Here is a 26,258-nt window from a genome sequence, read left to right on the forward strand (position 1 = left end):
TTATAAAATAAGGCAAACTTTTTTATAAAAATAAAGTTGTCTTTGAAAGAAGAGCAAGTTTACATGAGCCATCTAGAAATTATGATGTGTCCAAACAGAGACTTCAAAAGGGACTCAAAAGAACTCTGTATCACTAATTGAAGAGAAGAGACAGACACTTGAATATCTAAAAATGAAAGGAAATTTGAAAGCATGTGAATTCCTAGAAGACAAAGATCTTGAATAAGACTTTGAGGATTTCTTTTATAAGGCAAAGCGTTTGTAAAACATTCTTCCCAGGACAGTAGTGTCATTTGTTTTCACTCTCAGAAAGTATGAAAAACATGAGACATGGGGAGTCCTCAATGAATCTCAGAATCTTCCAAGGTGATGAGGAGAAAGTTAGCACGACTGCATTAAAAATAGGTAATCTGATTCATTCTTTAAAAAAAAGTAGATGAATTTCAGTTATATAGTCCATTTTTATTCTTTTTTTTCTCATCCCCTCTGGTGAGCCAAATATAGCTAGATCGCTATATTTGTGATCTAGCCATTACAGATCAGAGGAAGCAAGGAACATCTTTCCTGGCAGCTCTTGCCTGTAGTTTTGGCAAAGTAAAGTCATTGTTTGGGTCTCAGCTTTCCTTTCAAATTCCAATGTAATCTCAGACCTTATTTTTAACCCTGCCAACCCTCATTTCCTCTTTTCTGATATATATATATATATATATATATATATATATGTATATCTAAACATATATATATATATTTATGTATATCTAAACACTGTACATACATACACGTATAAATAAATATGTGTCTAGGCATTTTAATCTCATCTCCTGTAAGGCTGCCCTTAATCCCATAACCATCCCCTTTCTGGTGGTACTGACTGACCCTCTATAGGGTTGGTCACCACAGAGGCAGATTGAAAAGGGACCTTTTTGGTACTGTTTGAGGGTTTTTCCTCCAAAAGCTCACCTTGCCTTCTTGTTCAGAAAGGCATGTAGTAATGAGCCCTGTGGAAGATACTATGCAATAATCTCATTTTGTACAACCTATAAAGAATGCTGCAGAAACATAAAGCCCACACCATTTTATTGAACGTAGCTAGGATATGGAGAAGTTAGTTAGGCTTATATGTCTTTGGAACAAATAATGAAGCTTAGAAAAGGAGAGAGCAAGAGAACTATTACTGTAGCATTCTATTTTTTTTTCCCTTAAACTTGTTTAGCATTATTGAACTGCAAAGAGCCTCAAATTCACAGGCTTAATGTCACATTAGCATATTCTTTTCATTTTATAAACTATATTTAATTTATTTTTCCACAGGGTGATGGTAGTGATCATTATAAAAATGTATTTTTTTTCATCTGTCATAAAGAAAGCAACATCTTAGACACAGATATAGGTCAGTAGTCTTGGTAATAACCTACTCTGGAATGATATAATAATGCCAGCTTTTCTTAGAAGGGAAAAGTACAGGGATGTGGAACTGTGTAGTCAGGAGAAATAATCACATGATCTGAAAGACCAAACAACCAATAATAGTTTTTAAGATGTTACCCAGGGTTGCGTCCTACGGAATATCACATCTGCACGTGGATTAAACTCTGACTTATGTCAATATTTCAGATTTGCTGAATGCTATTACTTTTGTCAAATAATGTGCGAGAGAGAACTTGTGTGGTGATTAGAATCCAAATTTAGAAAGAAAATCTATTTTTATAACAAGAGATTTTAAAGTAGTTTGTAAAGTTAGAAAACTTTAAGAATTTCCTGGAAACTTGAGTTTCATATTATGAAAGAAAGCAAGACTCTGCTTTTGGTCATTACCATGTACCATACTTATGCTAAACACTAAGGATAAAATGGCCCCCTCTCTTGCGGAACTTGTAATGAATCAACCAAATCCTTTTCCATTGACTACCCTGAATCCTAAGACTCTGGCTCTCATCTCTTTTCTCAACTCCAAGCCAAGTGTTCACTGCATTTAGATATGTGCACATTCACCTTAGATTCAATTCCAGTTCCCTCTTCAAGTGATAATTGACTCCCTCATTGATTTTCATTTGCAATTAGTTCTACCTCTACTTGTCAGAATCTCCATGCTACGTCTCCAATATTGAAATATAAAGGAAATGCCAAAAAGAGTCAGCTCAGGTAGTACTGACAGTGCTTCTCTCCAAGGGAGGACTGCCTGGTGTCTTGGGGAGTGTAGAAAAGCCAATTAGCAGGTGCCAAAGATAAATCACTTCCACCTGCAGAAAGGGCAATGGCACGGAGGGTAGGGCTTCAGTTCTAGGAAGGTGTATTGATGGGGATCCACCAAGAGTGAGCTGAAGTTCAGGCAGAAGAAGAAAAGGGAGTGGTGAGTAATCTGTGCATTTTGTAATAGCTCACCTGCTTCATTCAAATTGGTCAGATGCTTGCTCATTTGGGAGATTTAGCGGATGATCGCTTATTATTTGGTTGCATGTGATGCCGTCAATTGAATGTACCTGCTCAGAAAGGCTCAGTTCATTTAGAAATAGTATGAAGGGGTTATGAAAATGGACTTCAAAGAACTGGTCCTTCAACCTTGAAAAATATTTAGTTGCTGCTTCTAGATTAATATATCAGGGAAGCTGTGAAGGCAGAGAAACTAGAAAAGGTCTTCAGAGAAACTAGAAAGGGTTCAAGAATAGTTTCTCTACATTTTTAACTTATTAGAGAAGGTAAATTGTTTATAAACAAGAGGGGAAAATGTACTGGATACCACTTGTGCCCTTCCTCATATTCTTTAGCAGTTGGGGCGGCCAGATGGCTATAAAGTAATAGCAGCTTGCTCAGCTGCATCCACTTTCTCTTGCTTTTTATCCTGAGAGGACAGGTTGTTGATGCTCCTACATATGGAGGCAGTGGAGCCAATGGATGAGTGTTCCTTCTTCCCTGCATTGGGCTGACAAGGAGGAGGTGTTTCAACATGTCTCTGCAAAGATTCCCAGCAGTAACCGGTCCCAAATGCCCGCAGTGAGAATCAGCTTGAAAATACATCATTGGCTTGATTTTCCTTACAACCCTGTTTCCCTTTTCCTAATTCTTCACTAATTTCAGTTCTTCTGGGGGTCACTTCCAAAAATATATATTACCTACATACAAGCCTTTTCTTAGGGTCTGCTCTTTGCAAGAATTCAATCTAAGATACTTGTACCAGAAGTAGCCCTAGAAGGCAAACCCTCAGGATGAGATTGTGAAATGATATGAAAGAGATGACTCCACTGGTACGTTAGTGGGGGAGTGATAATCCTAGGTGTTCAGAAGCATCGTATTTACTTTTATTGTATTATAGTTCTTCTGGGGGTTCACAGACACAGTCTTTGCCCGTTTCCTTGGTCTTGGTTCTTGAGTACAAATGCGAGAAAGATATACTAAGCAGTGGGTAGAACCCTCAAATGAATTCTCTGAATCCCTGAAGTAAAAACTATTGTGAGAGGAAAGACAAAATTAGAAGTCTCTGACCCAGGACAAGATAAATCGGAACTAATACTGCATAGATTAGCCTTAAGGCATGTAGAGCTTGTGATTCTAATTCACATTACTTTTTATTTCATCTGTATTACACCTAAAACAACTAGAGGAATCATAGCAAATCTGTTACTTGGACCATGTAACCCACCAGACCTAGCAGTGCCATGAAATGTGTGATGGTTAAGGATGCTGTGTGTGTTCACTGACAAGCAGAGAACTGCAGTGCAGACCCCTATGGTTCAGATGTATGCCAGTGCCTTCCATAGCAGAGAAAGGCAGGGAGATAGTCATGGAAGTACAAGGATAGAGAGAAGAATATGAAATGCAGTAGCAAGGGCAGAAGCACTGAAGACATGTTATCAGGGAGAAACATTCCCCCTCCCCCAAAAAATAGGAATAAGGAAAAGAAAATTAATTGTAATCATTGAAGGCTAGAGACTTAAATTTCTATTTCAAAGAGTTGTTACATCTATAAATTATAATGAGATACTCTATGTGAAGAGCTAGAACTGTTTTTGACACCTAAAAGATGCTCAACAAATATTAGCTTTCATTATTCCTACCATTGATGACTAATTAGATTAACTATCTTTCATATTAAATGCTAATAAGTATTAGAATGAGTTTTGTTCTAAACAATCACATTCAGAGCAGATATTATACAGTACATAGCTGGGAAATATGTCACAGATTTCTTAACCCTTTGTACCTTCCAGATTCTAAGGGTTAATGTCTTAAACATAAGTTGTAATACCAGTTACTCACCTAGCATATTTCTTCCTCTATTCACAAAGTAAAGCTATAGGGTTTAATTACTTAAAAGAGCGATGTTGCCAAATGGGTAATATTGTCAGACAACTGAGCGATGTTAGTCTCAATTTTACCTTTGCTTTTTTCGTAATCCTTCTTGGAGCCCTGGTGACTCATATTCTTAGGTTGAGTAATGTTGAGGGTTACTCAGTGACTGAGCTGCTTCCTGCCCACACTGTTCCAGTTATGCAACTGGATTATAGAGTTTTTACTACCCTAGGTGGTTCTCTGAAGAAAATGATAACAAAGACTGTCATTTTAGGAGTAATTGGGTGTGCAAAGTGAAACAAGGAGACAAGACTTAAGACTTAAGGCAGGAAAGACAGACTTGGAAGATCACTTGTTTGCTAAAACATCTTGGTTACATTCCTTTCACGTGTTACTGTTTATGATTTGTCAGTTCTTATGACAGAAAATACTTTTAAAATTAATTTTAGCTATATTATCTTTTCTTTCCTCTTTCTGTTCTTAATGTGCAAGAGCGAGAAAAGCAGAATTATGTTTTAACACCAACTAAATGAGATGAAATGGGATAATGGCTTTCAAACATTTTGAAAAGTTAACAGCTATATAAGAGTAATTTCTGCATAAATTCAATATTACAGATAATGTAATGATAAAAGTGCATGCTTCAATGGTAAAAATGTTATTAAATTGGTATTTATTTACAATATTTTTTCATGGAAATTCTTGTATTATATATTGTTAACATCATTTTCAAAGATTTAAAATTCCCTTGAATTGTCTCTTTCACAGAGTTGTTTATATTCTTCTTCATTTACACTTTTTTTTGCAGTTCTAAAAAATAGTGTGTTTTATAAATACCTTATAATTTATCTCTTATAATTTATTTGGTCCAGAATGAGGAAACATCAGACAATTTGGTTGTGAGCAAATGTCTTAGTTTTATTACAGTTTGCATGCAAGAGAAAACATTCTAGTAGGCTAATTCAAAGAACCATTCTAGGTAGGGATAGTTTATCAATAAGAAAATGATTTCATAATACTTGATTGATACAAAAATAAAGAATAAATCTGGATAAAGATTACTAGACTCGTGACTGAAAAGTGTCAAATGATGATTATTAGCATCAATTCACTACCAACGGGAATCCTCAATTTGGGGTTTGTGAAGAAGGAAACTTTATTTAGTGCAAACAGCTCAATTATACAGCAGCATAGCTATGAAACAGTATGGCTGTGAGGGACCCTGGGGCCATCTGGCCCAAGCACCAGTCCCCTCTCCAGCTCGAGAGCTCTGTTCCATGCTACTCTGCTATGCCCTGCTCAGTGTGCTCTTTGGTGCTTCATCTTTGGTGTTTTAGCTCCAGCTGGGAATTGCAATCTTTGGTGGGAAAGGAAAAGTACACTCTCTGAGCAAGAGGAAAGCTGACTTATATAGACAGAAGTCCAGACCCTGGTCCCTGATTGGCCTATCCTCAAACAAATGAGGAGTCCAAATCCTCTCAGTTCGATTGGTCCAAAATGTACTGTCCTGATTAGTCAGAATGGAGCTGCTTGGCTTGGTGGATGAAGATGTCTATGGTAATGGGTTTAGCTGCACAGCTCCGAATGGATGGAGAAAGCCTTAGCTCTAGTGGTTGAAATAGGGTTCCAAGAACTTCTTTATAAGGGCTGACTCAGATGGCAGGAACACAGTGCAGGCAGGCAGCTTAGTACCAGCTTCTCTCTCTGAAGTGTGGTTTGCATGAGTAGCCCCTGTGTAGAAATGGCTAAATGGCTGCTAGGCTCTATTTTTTTCTGTGTTTGTTTTGTTTTGTTTTGGTTTGAGCCCAGTTAGTGACCAGGAATTCTTCTTAGTAGATATCTTCTTTCTCAGGGTCCACAAAAGCAACTGACCATATGGTACTTGGGTCAATGGTTTCTCACACCAAATTTTATACCCATTATAGTTCATCAAAAGGTGTTTAAAATGATCAGAAATGCTTATTTCTTCCCCAAAGGAGGTTAAAAATTGCAATGTTAATGTTTCCAGATATGAACATTTTTTTCTGTTACATACATCATTTTTTTCAGTATAATTCTTCTGTCATACAATGACTATTTAGTCCTCACAGAAACTGTATATATTTATAAATTGTCCGTTTTTTAAAAATTCTAAAAAATTATATTTATTTTTTAACATGTACTGAACTAGAAAAAAATCTTCCAGATGAAAGAAACACACTAGCTGATTTTGTTCCGTTCTGACCAGAATCACGGTTATACAGTAACACTTGATTATGTTTGTACCCTGGTTGTCTTTTTAAGCAAATGAAAATGAAGCAACAGAAACATAATAAAAGAAAATATATAACTTTTCTGAGTAGTAGTCTCTGCATTAGTGTCCTTCTTTCTGTGATTCAAGGTTGAAGCAAATCTTGAGGTTAAGAGTTGGACTGGAGCAAAATCAATGGAATTTATATTTTGACTTTAATCTATGTCATGTGACATGAGAGTAGATTATCCTAAGAAGGATTGTAACTATTTTTCTATATATTTAAAAAATGAGAAAAACTGCACATAAATTAAGATGGATGTTAAAAAGACATCATTGTAAAAATTTTAGACAGTGGATTAGAGCTTGAGGAATATCTTCTTTGAAGATGCTAAAATATTAAAATGCAAGTTATAGCACTTTTGGATGGTTAGAGAGAGGATCATTTTTAAAGCTGATTTAGTAAAATACCAAGACTACCTCAGAAGTCTCAGTTCTAAGCAACAGAAGTGTCAAGGAAACCATTTAAGGGGAGATGACCCCTGTGAAGAGTCTTGAAGAGTAAGTAAAAATGAGCTGAGCGATTGGGGAGAGAGGGAATTGATATCAGCATGACATAAGGGGCTGGGTATGGTAGTGTTTCCTGAGAAATACACTAATAATTGAGCATAAAATGCATTTTGTGGTATGGCTTAGAAGAACCTGGGAGGATAAATTGTAGCTGGGAAGAGGATTGTCTGTTGGAAGATTATTTGATAAGTCTGAGAGTGAGATCACCTTCCCTATCAAGTAGCATGCTTGAGTAATAATAGCACTTGAGAGAACTCCTTTGTTAAAAGATTAATTTTGGCTAAGACTTCTGCAGAGTGCTGTATTTTTCCCACGATAAAGAGTATTCAGAGGTAATAAGAAAAGAAGGAATAGCCCATGATTTTCAGAGAACTGCAGATTTACAGTTATCATTTGAGCATGTTTTTTTCTAATCAGTTATCCATGTGGCATCAATATAAATTTCCTGTTCCTCTTAAAAACTTTAGTTATGCATTGCTCAGTACAGCTACACATAGATTCAGATGACATGTTGCAGTACTTAACTGATTTTTTATGAGCACCATGTGGGGACTAAAGACACTTATTAGGGCCATGTGCCTCTTGGAGGCAAATTTTTTAAATAGTGTCAACTTTTTAAAGTTACTGGAAAACTTTTAAATGAGTGAGTGAAGGGAGCAGCTTTGCATTTCAGATAGATAACTTTGGAGGCAATGTAGAGGATGTTTTGAAGAGTGTGGGAGTGGTGCAAATTTTAGAGGACTTGTACAGGCATCTAGATAACAGGAGAAGGAATTGCTATGATGTTATTAATAAAACGGAGGATCAAGTTTGTGCTAAAAGTGAAGAGATGAGGAGAGAGGTGATAGCTTGGAGCAGTTACTGGGAAGAATGGGAGAGGAAGGTGACTGGAACCCCTCCAACCTCTGCTCTACCTTGTTCCTTTCATTTCAATGTCCACAGATGGCTTTGACTTCCCTGCTATCCTGAGAAAACAGAGAGCATTATGAGCACACTCGCTAGCTCCAAGTCTTCTGTATATCAGAATCCCTATGGTTGCTCTAGCCTCTCACACTTGTCTCCTCCCCTAGTCTGAGCCTTTAGCTGGAAAACTAGGGATCTCGTGATGGTGACTCCTGTCTAAACCCCACCTCATTCTCTTGCATAAAGGTTAGAGCATCACTAGATAGCTAAGACCATGTTTTCATTTATGGACCCCATATACACTTTATAACAGATACACACTGAGGTCTGAATCAAGCTGACTGCCAAGTATCCTCACAAATATCCTAGCTTCTAGCAACTGATATACTCAAGCATTCATTATTCTAAAACAGAACTCAATCCCTGAGAACTACCTAGTCCCCATCCACCTCTCTCTGCTTCCCTTCACTATGGAACGACCTCTTAGAGTACATACATTTGCCCTCTCCACACAATCAGCTTCACCCCTCCAACCCTCCAGGCTGTCTTCTCTCACCATCATGCTAACAAAAATCGCCCTCACTTTGATCACCAAAGAACACATTTTTATATAAATATTTATTGGTTTGGTCATTCATTCTGCTCGACTTGGAATTATTTTTCTTCTATATTTCTTCATTTCCTTTCTGTCTTTTCCCCAGATTAATATTTTTTATGCATTGATATTCTTGCCATCTCTTATCTAAAAGGACAACTCACTAAGCTCCTCTTTCTTTATTCTCTGGCTTTTACATCTATAATGTTCAAAAGTGATATTTATAGAAGATTAAAATCAAGCTTTCAGTTTCTTTGGATTGTTGCTAAATTATCCTTTTGTTATAATGCACATTTTTACATATTAAAATAATTTTGTCATCTTAATTTTAACCATTTTGCTCTGCTTAGAAATGATTTAAATTTTTCCTAGTAAATGAAAATATGGCCTATTAAATTTCACTTGACATAATGCAATGTTAATTCTCCCAGACTTGCTGCATTTATATCATTTCATTCAGTGTTAAAACAATATGTTAGTTCCTTGAAAGTTGTTAAAGTTCTCTTCAAAAAATGAATTAAGTGCTTACATTGAATGAACAGCAGTTACATTACACATTTAAGGAAGGAATATACTGCTGTGTTGAAAATTTCATATTGAAGTTACAGCTGCCCCTCTTGGCTTTAAAAAACATAATGTTTTTTTATTCTGTGAATTGTTAATGCCAAGATATTGTTTTGGGAAAAAGAAAGCTAAGAATGTTAGTAGGAAATTGTACTTTTCTAGTATGTAACTGGATTTTCTTTCTTTCTTTCTTTCTTTCTTTCTTTCTTTCTTTCTTTCTTTCTTTCTTTCTTTCTTTCTTTCTTTCTTTCTTTCTTTCTTTCTTTCTTGCGGAGGGGCATCGATGAAACTTTTTACTTTATTATCAAGAGATTATGGGTGGATGACCCAAACTTGTAAAATTGGATTACTTTTCAGACTTTCCAAGTAGCTGATTGCTACTATCATCTTCTTCAAAGAGTCATCATGATCTATGATTTCAAATTTGCTTTTTAAAAAAATTACTTGTTACATGGCTCTTATCTTGTAAAACATATTGTTTATAATTGAAACTCTGGAGTGTAATTTAGAGTATTTCAGAGCACTTTATCTTTAGAAAATAAGTCTCCAAATTCTTGTCGTGGCTTACAGTGCCCTAGGTGATTGGCGCCCTACTTACTGTGCCAATTTGTGTCTTCTGGAGTTAGAAATGCAAAAAGAATTATTAGGGGTTGTTAAAGGTTAGAGGGAACAGGAATAGGAGTGGGAGGAAAGGAGGAGGATTGAGTAGGAAGAACCTCAGACTGTGGTACAGCTATGAAAACATCTTGGCCTGGCCAATGCTCAGCTTGCCCTTTAAAGGAGTTATTCATTGAACAGAAATGGTCAATCCCCAGGCATTGGTGAAACTGGTTGGGAGAAAAGCATGTCATTGTCTTGAAAGTTGTGGTGGACCCCAAAGAATCTACCCCCAGATAATATCACGTTTTCCTGGCTCATCTTTTCGTTTTGGTTACAGTGTCTTTCAAAGGAAAGACATTTTTATTTTTATGAAGTCTAGTTTATTGATTCTAATTCTTTTATGGTTCCTGATTTTGGTTTTGTATTTAAGAATCTTTGCCTAACACAAAGTTACATCAGTTTGATCCTATTTTTTTCTTGAAGTGTTATAGTTTTAGGTTTCACATTTGGGTCTTTAATTCATTTTGACCTAATTTTTGTATATAGGCAAGGTAGGAATCAAAGTTATTATTATTTTTTATGTATGCATATCTGTTTGTGCCAGCATTGTTTCTTAAAAAGACTATTCTTTTGCCTTTGCTCCATTGACAAAAGTCAATTGAGGGTCTATTTATGGAATCTGTTCTCTCCCATTTATTTATATGTCTATACTTTTATCAATACCACAGTATATTGACTATTATATCTTTGTAATAAATTTTGAAATCAGGTAGTATGAATCTTCCAACTTTATTCTTTTTTCAAAATTTTGGCTATTTTATTTCCTTTGCTTTCTATATAATTTTTGACTCAGCTTCTTTATTTAAAAAAGATTTTTGCTAACATTCTGATTGGTATTGTGTTGAATCTGTGGATTTATTTGGGGAGCACTAACATCTTAACATTGAGGCTTACAGTTCATGAATACAGTATAGCTCTCAATTTATTTAAGTCTTTTAAAATTTACCACCAGTTTTTAACAGAAAACTGATACAGATTTTGTATTTATTTTGAAAACAAGACACAGATCTAGTACCTATTTCATTAGAGTTAGCCCTAAGTTTTTTGGTGTTATTTTTAATTATACTTAAAATTTTTTTTTTCACTTTCCAATTGTACATTGCTATTGTATAGAAATACAGTTGTGTATGTTGTGTGTGTTGTGTGTGTGTGAATTGACCATGTATGTCCTGTGACCTATCAAATTCATTTATTGTTCTAATAGACAACTATGTTTTATTAGAATAGAGATAATTTTATTTATACCTTTCATTTTGTTTTCTTTTTCTTGCCTTTTTGCACTGTCTAGGACTTCTGTTATAATGGTGGGTAGCAGTGATGAGTGCAGTCATCCTTGCCTTGTTCCTGATGTTAAGGAGGAAAGCATGCAGTCTGTCACCTTTAAGATGTTAGCTATCGGTGTAACATAGATGCCTATATCAGGTTTGGGAAGTTCCCTGGTGTTGCTAGTTTGCTGAGTCACTAAAATGAAAGGATGCTAAATTTTTTCAATTGTATTTTATTGCATGTATTGCAGTAATTACAATGATCACAGCAAAAGGAAAGGAAAAAATGGTTTCATAAAGATATCATGGTCACGCTTATTTTCTTTACCCTCATATACAAGAAACTTTATGATCTGACTCCTGCCTGTGTTCCTCTAACCTGATTTGTTGGCATGTACTTTCATTTGTTCCAGAACAAGAAATTATTTGAATTTCTGTGAATACATCATGTTCGTATTTAGCAATGATATTTATAGTGAACACTGTGTGAAGCCACCCAGATTTCCTGTGAGGCTCAAAGTATCTGTTGGCCCCACCTGAGAGTGCTGCTGGATGATTGACCTCAGCTGTCAGCCCTCCCAAGAATTACCTTCTAACGCTAAGAACCACTTTGTGCATGGTCCTGTCGCCTTCTCTAGAACATCTTGTGTCTAAAGCAGAGGTATTAAGACTCAGCTCCTTTCCTCAAGAGGGAGAGTAACACTGCAGGCTTGATTCTGAAGAACTATACCAACTTCACAGATCCCCATGGGATCATATTAAAACCTTGGTTTGATGTCATCACAAGTAGGGTGACCAAAAACTGGAATAAAGTTACAGTTTGCCCCCAATTAAGGGATCTCCCAGGACTCAAAACTTTCAGTGCTAAAAGTAGGAAGAAAGGGGAAAAATAGGATGACTCAGACATCATAAGCTTCACAGACAACTCTTTTCTCTCCGAAATCGTGGTTCGCTCCTTTCCCCCACAGATGCTGATTCCAGGAACATTGGGTGCTTAACTTCCTTTATGCTAATCTGTGTCCTAGCACCTCACCACAACAATGAATGAGAGGAGGACAAAGGGGAAGCAGACCAGCTAGGGTGACAAATGCATTACTTATGAGAGATAGGAGAGTGGCAGCTCCAGGATGGTAGGAACAAAGAGGAAAGAGAAATAGATGGATTCGTGATTTATTATAGAGGTCAGGCTAACAAGTCATGTTGATGGACTGGATTATGGATCATGGGGACATACACAGTGTTGAGCTTGAGCAGCAAAGTGAATCGTGGCATCCTTTACTGAAATAGGGAGGGTAATGCTAATTCAGTATGTCCTACATTTAGTATTAGATGTGTGAGTGGAGACTGCAACTAGACATAAAGTTCTAGAGCTCTGGAGAGGTCTGGATTGGTGGTAGAGATTTGGGAGACAGTGCCATCTAGGTTCAAGTTAAAGTCACACGAGTAAATGGGATCACCTGAGGAGAGTACAGGGAACACTTGCTCTGAAAATTTCTTGTGCTTCAAATCCTTTTGAGAATCTTGAAGGCTAAGAACTTTCTTTTTAGAAAAAGGCAGATTCTTGGAAATATTTCTATATTAGGATCCCAGGGCTTCTGTCACAACATACCGCAAACTGGGTGTCTTAAACAACAGCAATTTATTGTCTTATGGTTCTGGAGGCTAGAAGTGTGAAATGAAGGTGTGGCAGGGCCATGTTCCCTCTGCAACCTGTAGGGAAAGATCTTTCCTTGCCTCATCCTTGCGTCTTGAGGTTGGCTTTCAGTCCTGGGTATCTTTTGACTTGCAGTTGCATTACTCCAATCTCTACCTCAGTAGTCACATGGATCTCTGCTCTCTGTCCCTTTCTTCTGAGGGACATCAGTCATATTGGACTAAGGGCCCACCCTACACTGGTATGACCTCATTTTAACTAATTACATCTGCAATAACTCTGTTTTTAGTAAGGTCAGGGTTAGGACTTCATCATATCTTTTTGAGAGATACAGTGCAATCTTAACAATTTTATACCATTTTAAGGTTTCAAAAATCTATTGAAGCCCAACCTCCAAAGACATAACCCAGAACTCTCTAGTGTTTGAAGGATGGCCATGGGAAGAGATAATGGCAAAAAAGGATGAGAACCAGGAAGAGCAGGACTTTGTGTCCCCTTTCAAGAAGCCAAGGGAAATGAGCTCAGGAGAAAGGATATGCAACAAAAGCACTGAGAAGGGTCCCTTGGAAACCAAACAAGTTTGTCTCATTGCCCACGGGCAGCTCCACACAGTGCAGCCAATGACACGAGCAATAAGCGTTAATGTTTTTGACTTTTATGGATGTCAGGCATTATCCTAAGCACTTTTCATGCATTATATCATTTAATCTTCACAATAACTCTTAAGATCTTCATTTTGTAAATGAGGAAATTAGAGTTAAAATAGCTTCTTTACAGTGATATACCTGGCTCAGGAAAGACATCTCAATCCTTAACATGTTGAATTTATAAGATTTGGCTCTCTCTGTCTGCACCTTCCGATTCTTCCCCGCTTTAGTCATTAAGTAAATTCCCAAACATTGACTTTTTGTTTTTTAACCAAATCATCTTTTCATTTCATTTAATGGATAAAATGAATTCATTTCCCTAATTACCCAAACCAGAAAATGTACAGCGATCTATTCTTTCTTACTCTTTTCTGCCCTTTTTTTCAGGTTAAATCAGTGAGCAAATATCAATCTCTCGCTTTAAAATCTGTCCATGGTTCTGCATTGCCCATAGATACGAAGGCTGTGATTAGGCTCTTGCCTACATTTCCATCCTCATCTCTCAAGGTGCTCCCTGTTGCATGGCCCTCCTCCGGCATTGTTCCAGCCACACTCAGCTGCCCAGTACTTCCCCCTTGTCCTTTGCTCTGTCTGTGACAGGTTTTCATCTTTGCAACTGGAGACCCCTCTTGATATTTCAGCACCTGAATTCTGGTCATTTTTTTTTTTTATGAGATCTTTAATGAAGTCTTGTGAGGATCACCAAAGGCAAAACTGAAAGGAGGAAGCATGAGCTTTGCCTTTAACTTGTACTGAGTTTTATCGAGTTCTGAAGATATGAGAGGGACAGGAGACAAACAGATAAAGTGAATAAAGGACAGAATGATAATCACAGAATAATGCTGACACAAGATTATTACAGAGTTTTAAAGAAGGGGGATAAACCATCCTTCTGTAGGACCTTTCCCTCCAAATCATATTATACCATCAACGTAAATCACTCCCTTAACCTAAAAGGGGACGTTTTGAACATAATGTGGTTAAGAACTTTCTGCCATTCTGATAAAATCACGTTTACCCAAATTAAAGCATATTTGTCTTCAGTTTTTAATTTGCTCTTTTCAGTAAGCCTCATTAGTCCCAAGGTTATTTATACAGCTTCAAGGATATTAACTACTCCTAGGTATTTATTTCTCTGAGTGTTCTTTAAGTTAAAACTAATGCCTATAATTATCTAGCCAAAGCAGATGACAGAAGATTTTATTAAGAAGTTCACTTTTTGCTTACTTTCATTTTATTCATTTTTCACAATTTAGTATTACTTAGGATAGGGTGTAAATATCAAAAAAAAATTGGCGTATTTGATGCTTGTCTTGAATGGATATTGTGAATTCTTTCTAAGACTGTTAATGAGTTGATTTTAGTTAGGACTGAGGACCCTTGAACCCTAGAATCTTGAAATTTTAGTACCTTTATTACCCCAGTTCACCTTTAGGCAAGTTATTTAAAGGACTTTTTGTTTCTTTGTTTTTGGGATTTTGTTAACAATTTTGCTGTAAATTTCGTATTGTGTACTTGAGGATTTGAAGTACAATGACAGACATAGATCAATAGACAGGTAGATAGGTATCATTGCATGTGAAGCAAACATAAAACATTAATTGCAAAAGAAAATCGAGTATTGTTTTGGTCCTATCTACTCTCTTCCATCTTCACAAATGCACTATTTGCATTTCTGTATGTCCTTAGCACAGTGCTCAGGAATCGTAGGCACTTGAATGAATGAGTGAATGAATGAATACCTGGAGTCTACTCCGTGTTGTGAGTCTCTTAAGGACTTAGTTATCTACATGTGAGTTAAGAACATCACATACACACATAAAAGGATAGATTCTACTAATGTATAAAGTAAACTTTAAGTGGAAGAAAAATTAAAATAGAAGTCAGTTGGAAAATGGTTAAAATGCCACATAATTTTTCTAGGGTCTTTTATTGTTTACAAAAATGAAGGCTTATATTATCAGTCCATGGTTATTTTATTATATTCTCTTTTATACATGCATTGTCCATGTTAATGCATCGTCTATGAATTGTTTAAGACATGATTCACGTGTTGTTAAGTATATTTCTTTTCTTAGCACATCTGGAATTTTCATCCCACATAGCTTGTAGCACTCAAAGCATGGTTTATTATTTATTGTTTATTTTTATTTTTTTTGGCAGTTTTAGAACTTTATCTGATAATCAGCAGTTAGTTCTCATCCACATTAACTGTTTGTAGATTTCTGAAGGTGGCAACAGGTACATAGGTGACCAACATATAGAGCTTGTTTGGCGAATCTTCATCCTCATTACGTTTTCTGGATAACTGCACCCAGATGTGGTATGGGACATTCCTTATTCTTCTGTCCCAGACAGCTTCGTTGAGTCTGGTGTCGGTTTGCACATCTTAAGTTCCTATCTTTTTCGTGGCAAATTTCCAGATCTTTTTGAGGGCCCAAAGGGCAAGCTTCTTGAAACCCACTTTCGATGCGCTTGTGAATGTCAATGGTGTATTTTCTGGTCGCTATCTCATCGATGGCAGAATGGCCCTTCTTCTCACCACCCTTCTTTGAGGGAGCCATTTTGCCGGGCCCAAGTTAGAAAGGAAGCAAAGTTTATTTTTAAAAGTGAAAGTTCAATTACCAGGGAATATTCTGACAATAGCAAGCACTAAAGCTATAAATGACAGATGGGAGCTGCAGATTTCCCACTTGGCAAAGTCCTCATCTTGGGAATGTCTTTCAGTTTACTCAAAATAGTTGAAAAAAATAGAGAATCTTTTAGTCCTAGCTTCCCTGGACAAAAAGTGATATGTTTACTTCTAATTTTGTGTATATGTGTATATATACTCAACAAATTATAGCCATTGTTTACATAATTTTATTGAGAAGGAAGGAGAAAGGAAAGGTTTGAAATTTACCGTGAAACATGTCTGAAAAATCTATTCACTCTTCTTTTATCTTCATTAAATCTCAAGCTCTTCAAAATGAAATGACTTTGCTGAGAAATACTGCTGCTTAGCTGCAGAGCTAAAATTTGATCATAAAACTCGTATTTTCTCATTCAATATTTATTCATCTTTACCATTATTAATTGAACTATTGCATGAGAAATGTTCATTTCAGATGAAAATTCTGTAGAAAATTCTTAATGGTATTGTTATCTTTTATATATTTCCTAAAACCGTTGATTTCATTTCAATATATTTACCTTTTCATAGAGTTTTAATAATATTTAGTTCAACATGAGCAAAATAAATCTCATAGTAATGGCACAAAAACTGACAACTAAACATTTCAAGGATATCTAAATCTTTTCTTTAGCTTGTCAAAATAAGAAGACAAGCAAAACAAACAAATACAATTTAGTATGAACTCTTAAGTACCTCGCATGATAAAGATCATTTATTCATTCATTTACCTATTATGCTTTAGAGATGCTGAACATTCTACCAAATAATGAGGAAAACACAAACTTATCTTGAATACATAAAACTAGTTGACTATGAGGTATGTGAAAATTAAAGAATAAAAATAAGTGCAGTTGACCCTTGAACAATGTCTGGACTAGGGCACTGAGCACCCCCCCACACACACACAGTTGAAAATATATGTATAACTTTTGACTCCCCAAAACTTAACTACTAATTGCCCACTGTTGACTAGAAGCCTTACCGATAACATAAAGTCAGTTAACAAATATTTTTATGTTATATGTACTATATACTGTATTCTAATATTTTTATGTTATATGTACTATATATTGTATTCTTACAATAAACTAGAGAAAAGAAAATGTTATTAAGAAAATCATAAGGAAGAGAAATACATGTATAGTACTGTCCTGTAAATTTATCTATACTGTAAGTTTACATTATCTTTACAAGATCCGTGTATAAGTGAACCCTTGTTGTTCAAGGGTTTTTCAAGGCTCAACTGTATAAGAAACAATCTATACTGCATACCACATATTAAGGAAGAAAGCGATATATATAATCTGTGGAAAATGAATTATAAATTTGGTTTTTGAAATAAATAACCTATATGATGGACAGATAAGAAATCTAAAGGTTTGTCCCATACAGAGGTTGTAGAACAAGAGCCTGGTTTGGGTGCTTCTTAATTGAAATTTGTTCTGCACATACTACATTGACTCGAATTGATGTTTGCTAGACTATGAGGGCTAAAGCTGTATTTCAGTCTTGTACATATTTTACAAACAAAACTTAAGAAAAATATAGCAATGGTTAACTAAATCCTTGAAATAGAATGCTTTCTTTTAACTTTTCCGTTAATCATTTCAGTTGTAATTTATTCTACATAAGAGAATATGATGCTTTTGCTATTACCTGCCCTTTCTTAGGTAGCTTTATTTCTGAAAGTTACACTAAGGAGAATTCTTTTGTAAGTTAACTTGGGTGTTGATATTTGATTTCAATGTTTCTTCCTCCTAGTCAGTGATTAATTAAAGAAAATTCATGTTTAAGAAACTAATATTATCTTATTTCTCTACATGTAATAGAAATTTGATTCTTTTTGTTCCTTATAAAGTTACTGTAAATGAGCTCACTATATTTTGTGCTGTTAATTTAGTTCTGTGAATGATTTGCATTAATTCAAAATTCTTCTTTATTTAGCAGAAATAAATTTAAGCCTAAGGAAGTACTTCATTTCAGTATGCAAATATAAACATTTATATTTAGTATAAAAATCTGATAGTATAGCTCTGTGTCATCATACTATTCCCTTAACCACCTTTATTTATTATTGAAGTAGAACTCATGTTAAATGGTATGAGGAATAAAATAACACAGGAGTCATTCCCCTCACCTTCCTCTCCCGCTATCCTGATTTCCAGTTGGCTCCCAAGTCTGGTTCATTTTGCCTCCTAAATATCCCTCAAATCATTCCGCTTTTGCCTGCCTTCAGCATCTTGTAGTCCAAATCATTGTTTGCTCTCTGGATACTGCAGTAGCCTCCTCGCAGGGCTGCCCACATCCCACATCCACTGGGGCCCCTGTGGTCTTTGCTCTGCCCCGTGGGGCCCTATCCAGGGCGCCTACCTCATTACTGGCCTCCTGATTTAAAACATGTCAAGAGTCTCTCTGCATTCTTAGGATAAAGATAAAACTCCTGATATGTTTTCTCTCTGTTTTAGGATATGTTACAGATCACCCCTTCTTCCTCCTCGCCCGCCACTATCTGTACTCAGATCCCAGTCATACACCTACTCAATCCTTTGACCTTGACAGGTTCTCTCCTGCCATATACTGGTATTTTGCCTCATCCAGTTGCTCCTGCTTAGCTTTGAGACGTCAGTAAAATGTCCTTTTTCCTCAGAGAAGAGTTCCTTGACGATTTTACCTGGGTCAGGTCCTCCCTTTACAGCATCATAGCAGTGCAGCTCTTGTCCTCATGGCAACTTTTCATTATTCAGGGCCTAAGCCATGTCTGTCTTTACGTGTGATTTTATTGCCTGGATGTAGAACATAGTCAAAAGAAAAGCAGGCAATAGATAAATAGCTATTAAGTCTATGAATAAGAAAAAGGCTTTACATTTAAAAATTTTATAAATATGAACTATTAGAGGCAAAACCAACCCATCTCGTGGAATGTGTGTGTGTATATAGTACATATCTTAAACAGAGAAACAGGGATAGAACCTAAATGATCATGAATTATGTGGTCAAACTTCTGTTCAATTGTGACCCTAAAGAATGTCATCATTTCCCTACTAATTAATCACGTTTTCATTGTTACAATAAGGTTGAGATGTCATTGTATATGATATTATAGTTTTAGAAAATTACATAGAAAATAAACTTGCTTATCATTTTCAAATCCCCCTCCCCACCCAGCTCCCAAACTCTGCCCAATGCTCTGTATGTGACCAACCCAGGAAGTAACCTGGCTTTATCTTTAGCCTTACTTAGAGAGATTGGAGAACTTTGTTTACTCCTGAGGATTAAATGTAAACACCTTCCAAGAAGCCAAAATAGTGCTAAATCCAGGGAGCTGTATCTATTTAGGAAAGAAGACAGAAATCTCACTTAAAAATGGGAAAGGAAATGAGATAAGATCTTGAAAAGCGAGTAAGGAGAAATGAAAACAGGCAGAGCCCGGTTTTTATCTTTCAAGTAATCTACAGTGCTTCAACTTTTGAACATCTAAGAGCACAAATAATGGTTTCTATCTCAGATTGCCCCTGAAGTCCTGTTTTGATGCTGATAAATGTTATTTTCAAACTTGCTGTTGCCAGGTATGGTTTCTCTGAATTACCCAGAGGCCAGACACCTTCCTTCTTTCTTCTTCTTCTTCTTTTTTTTTTTTTCAATTTATTTTGTAATTATCATGCTTCAAGCATGGGTCACTATGGTTGAAAATAACTTAGTAGCTGTATGAGCCAATAAATAAGTGTGTCCACAGGCTGTTTTGGGGTTAAATGGTGATTTTCAGGAGCATCGCAAACAATCTTAGGATGAGACATCAGTTTGTGAACAGCGCAAACGATGTCTTATATTTCTATTTTGCCTTTCAAGAAACAGACCCACTGTCTCAATGCTTATGAGTCTGAAAACTACCTTGTATTATTAGTACTCCTATTTGCTCAAAATCTAGCTAGTTGGATCAGACAACTGACATTATCTTTTAAACTACGTAAAATCAATCTGAATGGTCTTATACAAGGTGTTTTTAAAATACAGGATATTCCATAGGATCAGGTGAGACTTTGTATTATACATCTGTAGCTGCTGCGGATGCCCAGTGTTATAGAGTGATGTTCCGAGATGCTTCATGGCCCACATACACCTTCTAAATAATCAAAAATTTTATATTAAATATATGTTGTCTTCAAATTCCTTGACCTTTTGTGAATCTTTGCGTTTGTTTTTATATTTTTATCGAACATATTCTCTTTGTTCAACATTATGTTTTAGCAGATAGCCTAGCAGAATGATTAAGATCTTGGGTGGTGGGGCCAGAAAAAAAATATTTGAATCCCTGCTCTGCTACTTGCTACCTTTATGACTTGACAAGTTACTTACCCTCTCTGTGCATCAAAGAAGGGTGAGAATAGTACTTATTTCTTTAAATGAATTAATACACAGAAAACACTTAGGATAGTGTACATATCTTAATAAGAACTAATATACTGATATTATGATTATCATTATACTCATTACTACATAACATTTTTATTAAATGCCTCCTATATGCCAGACATTTTGCTGGCAATGGGTGATATTGATGAACCTAACAGAAATATCTCCTACCATCCAAGAGCTTGAAATCTGGTGAGCAGAGACAGATTTTGAACAGCTAAAGAAACAGTAAGGTGATATCCAAGGTAAATGAAATGAATGAGATACTATGGTTGTGAATAACAGGGGAGAATTACTTCAGAGAGAATGCCCAAAGACAGCAAGTCTGAGGTGTGTTTTCATATGTTACCTCAGGATTGAAAGAGAGCTGATTATGACAAGAACGGGGACAGAGTTGCTTTCTAGAAAGAGAGCATCCTGAGCAATAAGAGTCTTGAGGAGGAAGGCCCTCGCTGAGCTATAGTAAATTAAGTAAGGTCGTTGAGGCTGAAGTTAGAGAGAACAAGATAGAGAGAAATAAATTGAGCAAGGAGGAAGCAGGAGCTGAATTATGCATTTGGCATGGCTGGGATTTAGTTTTAAGTTCAATGGAAGCCATTATAAGACTTTGAAATGTAATAATGCTTTGAAATTTATAGAGGATTATTCTGTCTGCTATGTTGGAAAATGGATTGGAGGTGAAATGGAAAAGCACCAGTTGGGATTTCTTAATATTCCAGATGAGAAATAAGATGGTCCAAAATGGTAGGAGTGGTGATTAAGGAAAGTGTGGTATGTATGGAATATGGAAGTTGAGAGGGGAAAGAAAGATGAAAGATGACTCTCAATTATCTGGCTTAAGCAACTGGGGGAGATACTGGTGTCATTACTAAAAAGAAGACAAAGTATGGATTAAGTTTGAGCAGTAGGGGAGAGTATGGAATGGAGAATTCAGTTTGGGATTAAGATTAAGATGACTATAAAAACATAATTTGGAGCTATGAATTTGGAATTAATAGACAAGGAGATATGAATTTAGGAGATAATCATATAGATGATATTAAAAGGGATGGCCGAGTTGATCTAGGAAAAGAATGTAGAGAGACAGAAATGAAGAAGTTTCGACCAAGCCTTAAGGGCCTCCAACATTTAGAGGAAGACACAAATATCCATTTCTCATTACTCTGGAATAATGAATAGTTGCTTTATCATAATATAATGCTACAAATGTCAGTATATTATTATGCAATATAGCATTGCTGTTCATTATGTGATATTATAATATTATGCTAAGATGGAAGAACTGTAAGTGCTATTTCCCCTCTTTGCCATTGTTTTGTTTGGGTCACTGGAACTCACTTTTCCAAAATTTAAAAATAAGTAAGTTATTATGAAACATGTCCTACATACAAAATGATGTATATGATAGCAAATGAAAATAATTAGATGTTAGAAATGCTAATCCTTATATTACTTTGAATATTTATATTAATATAAAGTAAAAAGAAATAATGGTAATTAGTTGTCATTCAGGTTCTAAAGGAGACCACTTACTTGGTGTATTTCTTCTTCTATAAGTACCAGTTTTAGAGTGTTGAAAACTGACTATTCATGCACATTGAAATATTTGACGATGTTCAGATAAGATTATCTGGATGCAAAAAGAGAAGAGATGCATTAGATCAGAGACAACGGTCTGGACATTTTTGGAGACAATGTGACTAGAGGGTAGGTGTGTGTCTTTCATTTTGACTTAGCTTCTCCCACAGTTCCACAGTCCCAGTAATTGGAGTAGGGAGGCAGTGATTGGGATCTAAGACAATGGAGGTTTGGCCTCATCTAAACTAAGTATTCAAGGTCTCCTGGTGTATCTGTGGCCACCAGCATCTTTGTGCCCAGGTATCTTCTGGGACCCAGTGAGGAATAGAGCTCAGAATGTCTCTTGCTGTCAACAAGTCATAATGCTAATGACCAGGAAAGTGTGTGTGTATGTGTGTATGTGTATGTGTGTATGTGCTTATATGAGAGATTTATTAGACAGATGTCAGCTTCTTCCATTGCCTTCAACCTTCTTCACTCTTTTCAATGAAAACTCTAGAGCACAACCTCCTTTCTGAGTCCACAAGTGTGATCACCTCCAAACATAATCATCATGGAAAGAGAATAGAGGTTACTGGGACAAACTTTCATTTGGGCTTAAAAAGCGTCATAATTCAATGAAAGAAGTTAATTTGGATCACATCCAGACTAAGGAAAACAATGACAAGTCATTAAATTGGCTTCAGAGTTACTGTTCACGTTATTAAAGACATCCAAGTTTATGACATAAAGCACATGACATTTTTCAAGGAATTATATATTTTTTGAGCATGGAAGAATGTCTGAAGTTCCGACTGCTCTGGTAGCTTGAAAATATTTAGTTAATACAGAATTATCCACAAAAGAATTAGATTGTAATTTTTAAAACCCATTCGATGTTTAGAAAAAAAAGTGCAGCTCGCTGCCAGTGTTAATTTTACATAAACACGCTCTTTGAGGGTGAAGCAAATCTGACTGGTTTTCAGTGTGAAAATAAAGTATGAAAACTGTTTTTGGAGTTATTTCTAAACAGAACTCATCTCTAATTCTAATGTAACAGAAATATATACATAAATCAGATTCCTCAAATGAATCTTTGGTAACAACTGTTCGAGAACGATGTTAACATCACACATAGGAATGTTATGTTTTCTATTTTGACATTTTTCAGGGATCAAGAATTACTATATTTTGTAAATGGAAATACCACTACTAAAAACAAAATGTTATAAATAGAATGATGTCATATGTTTCCAAAGACTATCAATATACTAGACTGATGCGATAATAATAATAAAAGCGAGATATTTCATGGCAAAGTTTGGGGATAAGTTTAGGACTATAATCCACCAGTTATCTCAGGGTAAATGCTATAGCTGCAAGCGAGAGGATTTCTGGGGCAAACGTGACATGGGTTAAAGGCAAATAATTAATCAGGACATTTTGTTGAATATAGCTGAAAGTTGGGCAATGCTTAATTGGCTTGCCGCTGGAAAACCAACAAGGCATGTCATCCTGGATGTTAGCAGGTCTAGGAGAGTGGGGAGCCATTTCTTTGATACAAAAATATAAACTGAGGAAACATTCAACCAGGGAGCAGTGAATCTGCATATGGGTGATGACCAGGAGTGTGCTGGGTGGACTACTGTATCAATCCTGAAGAGACAGCTAAAATTAGAAATGGACTTTTAAACTGGCACACACATAGATACTTTTTCTGTAGATAAAGTGACTCTGCTGATGCTCCTGAAAGGAATATGTATTGTTCTATATCCTTGGGCATAATTAATTATATGATTTTTTTTAGTTTTATGCTTCAACAAGAGGAACAGTAATTTATAGAAGCAAAGGAATAAGGGGGGAAAAGGGTCTGGAACGAGTGACAGTAATTATCACACCGTCATGCAGTCATGCCAGATGCATTGCATGGTAAATATCAACAACTCTATTATGTAAGGTATCCATAATTAGAGTTGTATCAAAACAGGTTGGTATTAGTACATTATTTTATTTTCTGGAAACCAAACTACATTTTACAATTTTTTTCTGGTGCACTGAAAACATCATTATGTTCTTGAATTGAAAAAAAATGCCTTTCATGAATTCTTTTCTTTGTTGATCTCTTTCTAAATAATTGCCTTTTAGTAATACTATGTTATATACGTTGAGTTATATTACAGAATATATGCGATAACTTACATATGAGGTTATAAGGAAGCTGCGAGAATATAATAACCTGCATCAGTTATTTTTATTAAAGATCTTGTCATTTGATATTTTTTCCCTTCAAGTTGTTATGTTAAAATAACTTGAAGTCCTTTATTTTTGGTATCTTATTTCTATATTAAAGATGATTTCTGTATTGCCAAAGGCCATTTTTGCCAACTAAATCTAAGAGGCAGCATTTTTTGAGATATAATCATTATGCTTTCTGTGTCATTTAGAGCAGAGCAAAATAATGCAAATACAACTTTGTGTGGGGACAGTATCTGTTATATTTACCACCTGGCAGAAAACTACCTTTGTTGTTGAGTGAATGTGGAGAATTTACTTTTACTGTACAGAGCGAGGACTTAAAGGTGAAGGTGACTTTAGCATGGAAGAAGGAATACAGGAAAAACTATATTAAGGATAGGTTGTAAAGTAATGGCATTGCCTTTCAGGCAGCCAGTAAATCAAAAGGGAGGAAAATCCTATGGGGAAAAAGTATCCACAATTGGGCTGTGTTTACTAAAGGAAGTGTAGAAGAATCTTTCGAATTTGAAGGTACAGTATTTGGAAGGAGAAAATAAGAATTATCTACAATGTGGTTTCCAATGTGAATTTCCTCAACTAACAGCATCTGTATCACTTGAGAACTTGTTAGAAGTGCAAATTCTCTTCCCTATCACAGACCTATTAAATCAGAAATTCTGTGTTGGCACAAGCCTTCCAGGTGACCTTACATACACTTAAGAATGCGTACCACTGCTCTGAACTGGGATGGTTGTCTGAATTGCCCAGATGAACTGTCCACATTCATTAGACTGACTGAAGAACTATCAAAAAGCTTCAATCTGAATTGACTCTTTTTGCTGGACTTACTTAAGTGCTTAAGTGAAACACTTAGGGCCCCTCCTCCTCCCCCCTCCCACCCCTATGTGTTCTTTGAGAGAGGCTAGTTTCTGCTTGAGGATGAAGACAATTGAGATCTGACCACTTCAAAAGAACATGTTATATGTAGTTCAACTAATTGAAGCTTACATTTAGTGATGGTCAGAGATGGCTCTGCAGGGAAAATACAGTGGGAAACTGCTTAGTCCTTATTTCAAAATCTGCTCCCGTAAAATGCCTACTGTTCACCTCCTTACTCATGTCTGTTTTTTAAACATTCAATTTGTATTCCCTTAGATATCTTAAGATACAAAATATTCAAAAACAGGTAAAACATGTTGGCATAAATGCATGGTAAGGCATATGTGACCTTATTCTGTTACTTAATGACACCGGATTTTGATGGGAGTATGTCTGTTTCAGTGCCCCCAGAAGTTGACTTTGAGTAAGGATTTGAGTACAAGTAATTTATTTTGGAGATGATCCCAGGAAACACTGACAGGGAGCTGGAGACAGACAGACAAGGACAGTGAGCCAGCAACAGCTTCTACTGTAACCAGGGACCTCTGAAACACCTGTCTCAGAGGTATCCTACTGAAAGGTCCAAACTAAATGGAGCATTTATTCAGGATATGACCAACTCCTGTTTATCACTGACTTTGGGCTGGTAGGGGGCAGAGTTGGCATTATTTCTCTGTCAATTCCACTCTGGAGTGCAGAGAAAGTCCCGGGCCAAGAGTCCTGCTGCTGACTTTGAAGTGGGCACATGAGGCAAAAGGGGGTTTTGAGAGGGTATGGGCTGGGCCCAGCAGCATCTGCTAAGCAGCAGAGTTGATGAGAGAGTAGGTAAGTGGTTGCTAGTTGTGGGCCAGAAGACACCTAAAAGGGTAAGTGGAGTGGGAAATAAATAAATAAATAAATAGATAGATAGATAGATAGATAGATAGATAAATAAATATTTTTAAAAAATCAAAACTAAAACAAGAATTCCAAGAGAAACTTTGTCTACTTCACAATGTTGTCCAGGCGTGATCCTGGCTCTCATCATCCAGGAGCATTTATTTAATGTTCACCTGCACTTGACATTGTAATCCACCCCAGGAAGATAATGAAAGCAATATGGCTCCTTGCCTGAGGTGTCTGACAAAC

The 26,258-nt window shown here is 36.1% G+C and overlaps 1 protein-coding gene and 1 pseudogene across 2 annotated transcripts in view; one reads left to right on the forward strand and one right to left on the reverse strand.

Annotated features, from left to right (window-relative positions):
- CTNNA2 (catenin alpha 2) overlaps positions 1 to 26,258 on the forward strand; it is a 990,025-nt gene that overhangs the window by 246,012 nt on the left and 717,755 nt on the right. The window lies entirely within an intron of this gene.
- On the reverse strand, positions 15,567 to 25,796 carry LOC120594455 (60S ribosomal protein L31-like; annotated as a pseudogene).

This window comes from Pteropus medius, unplaced genomic scaffold (assembly GCF_902729225.1).
Source record: "Pteropus medius unplaced genomic scaffold, Ma_sr-lr_union100, whole genome shotgun sequence".
NCBI classification, from domain to species: Eukaryota; Metazoa; Chordata; class Mammalia; order Chiroptera; family Pteropodidae; genus Pteropus; species Pteropus medius.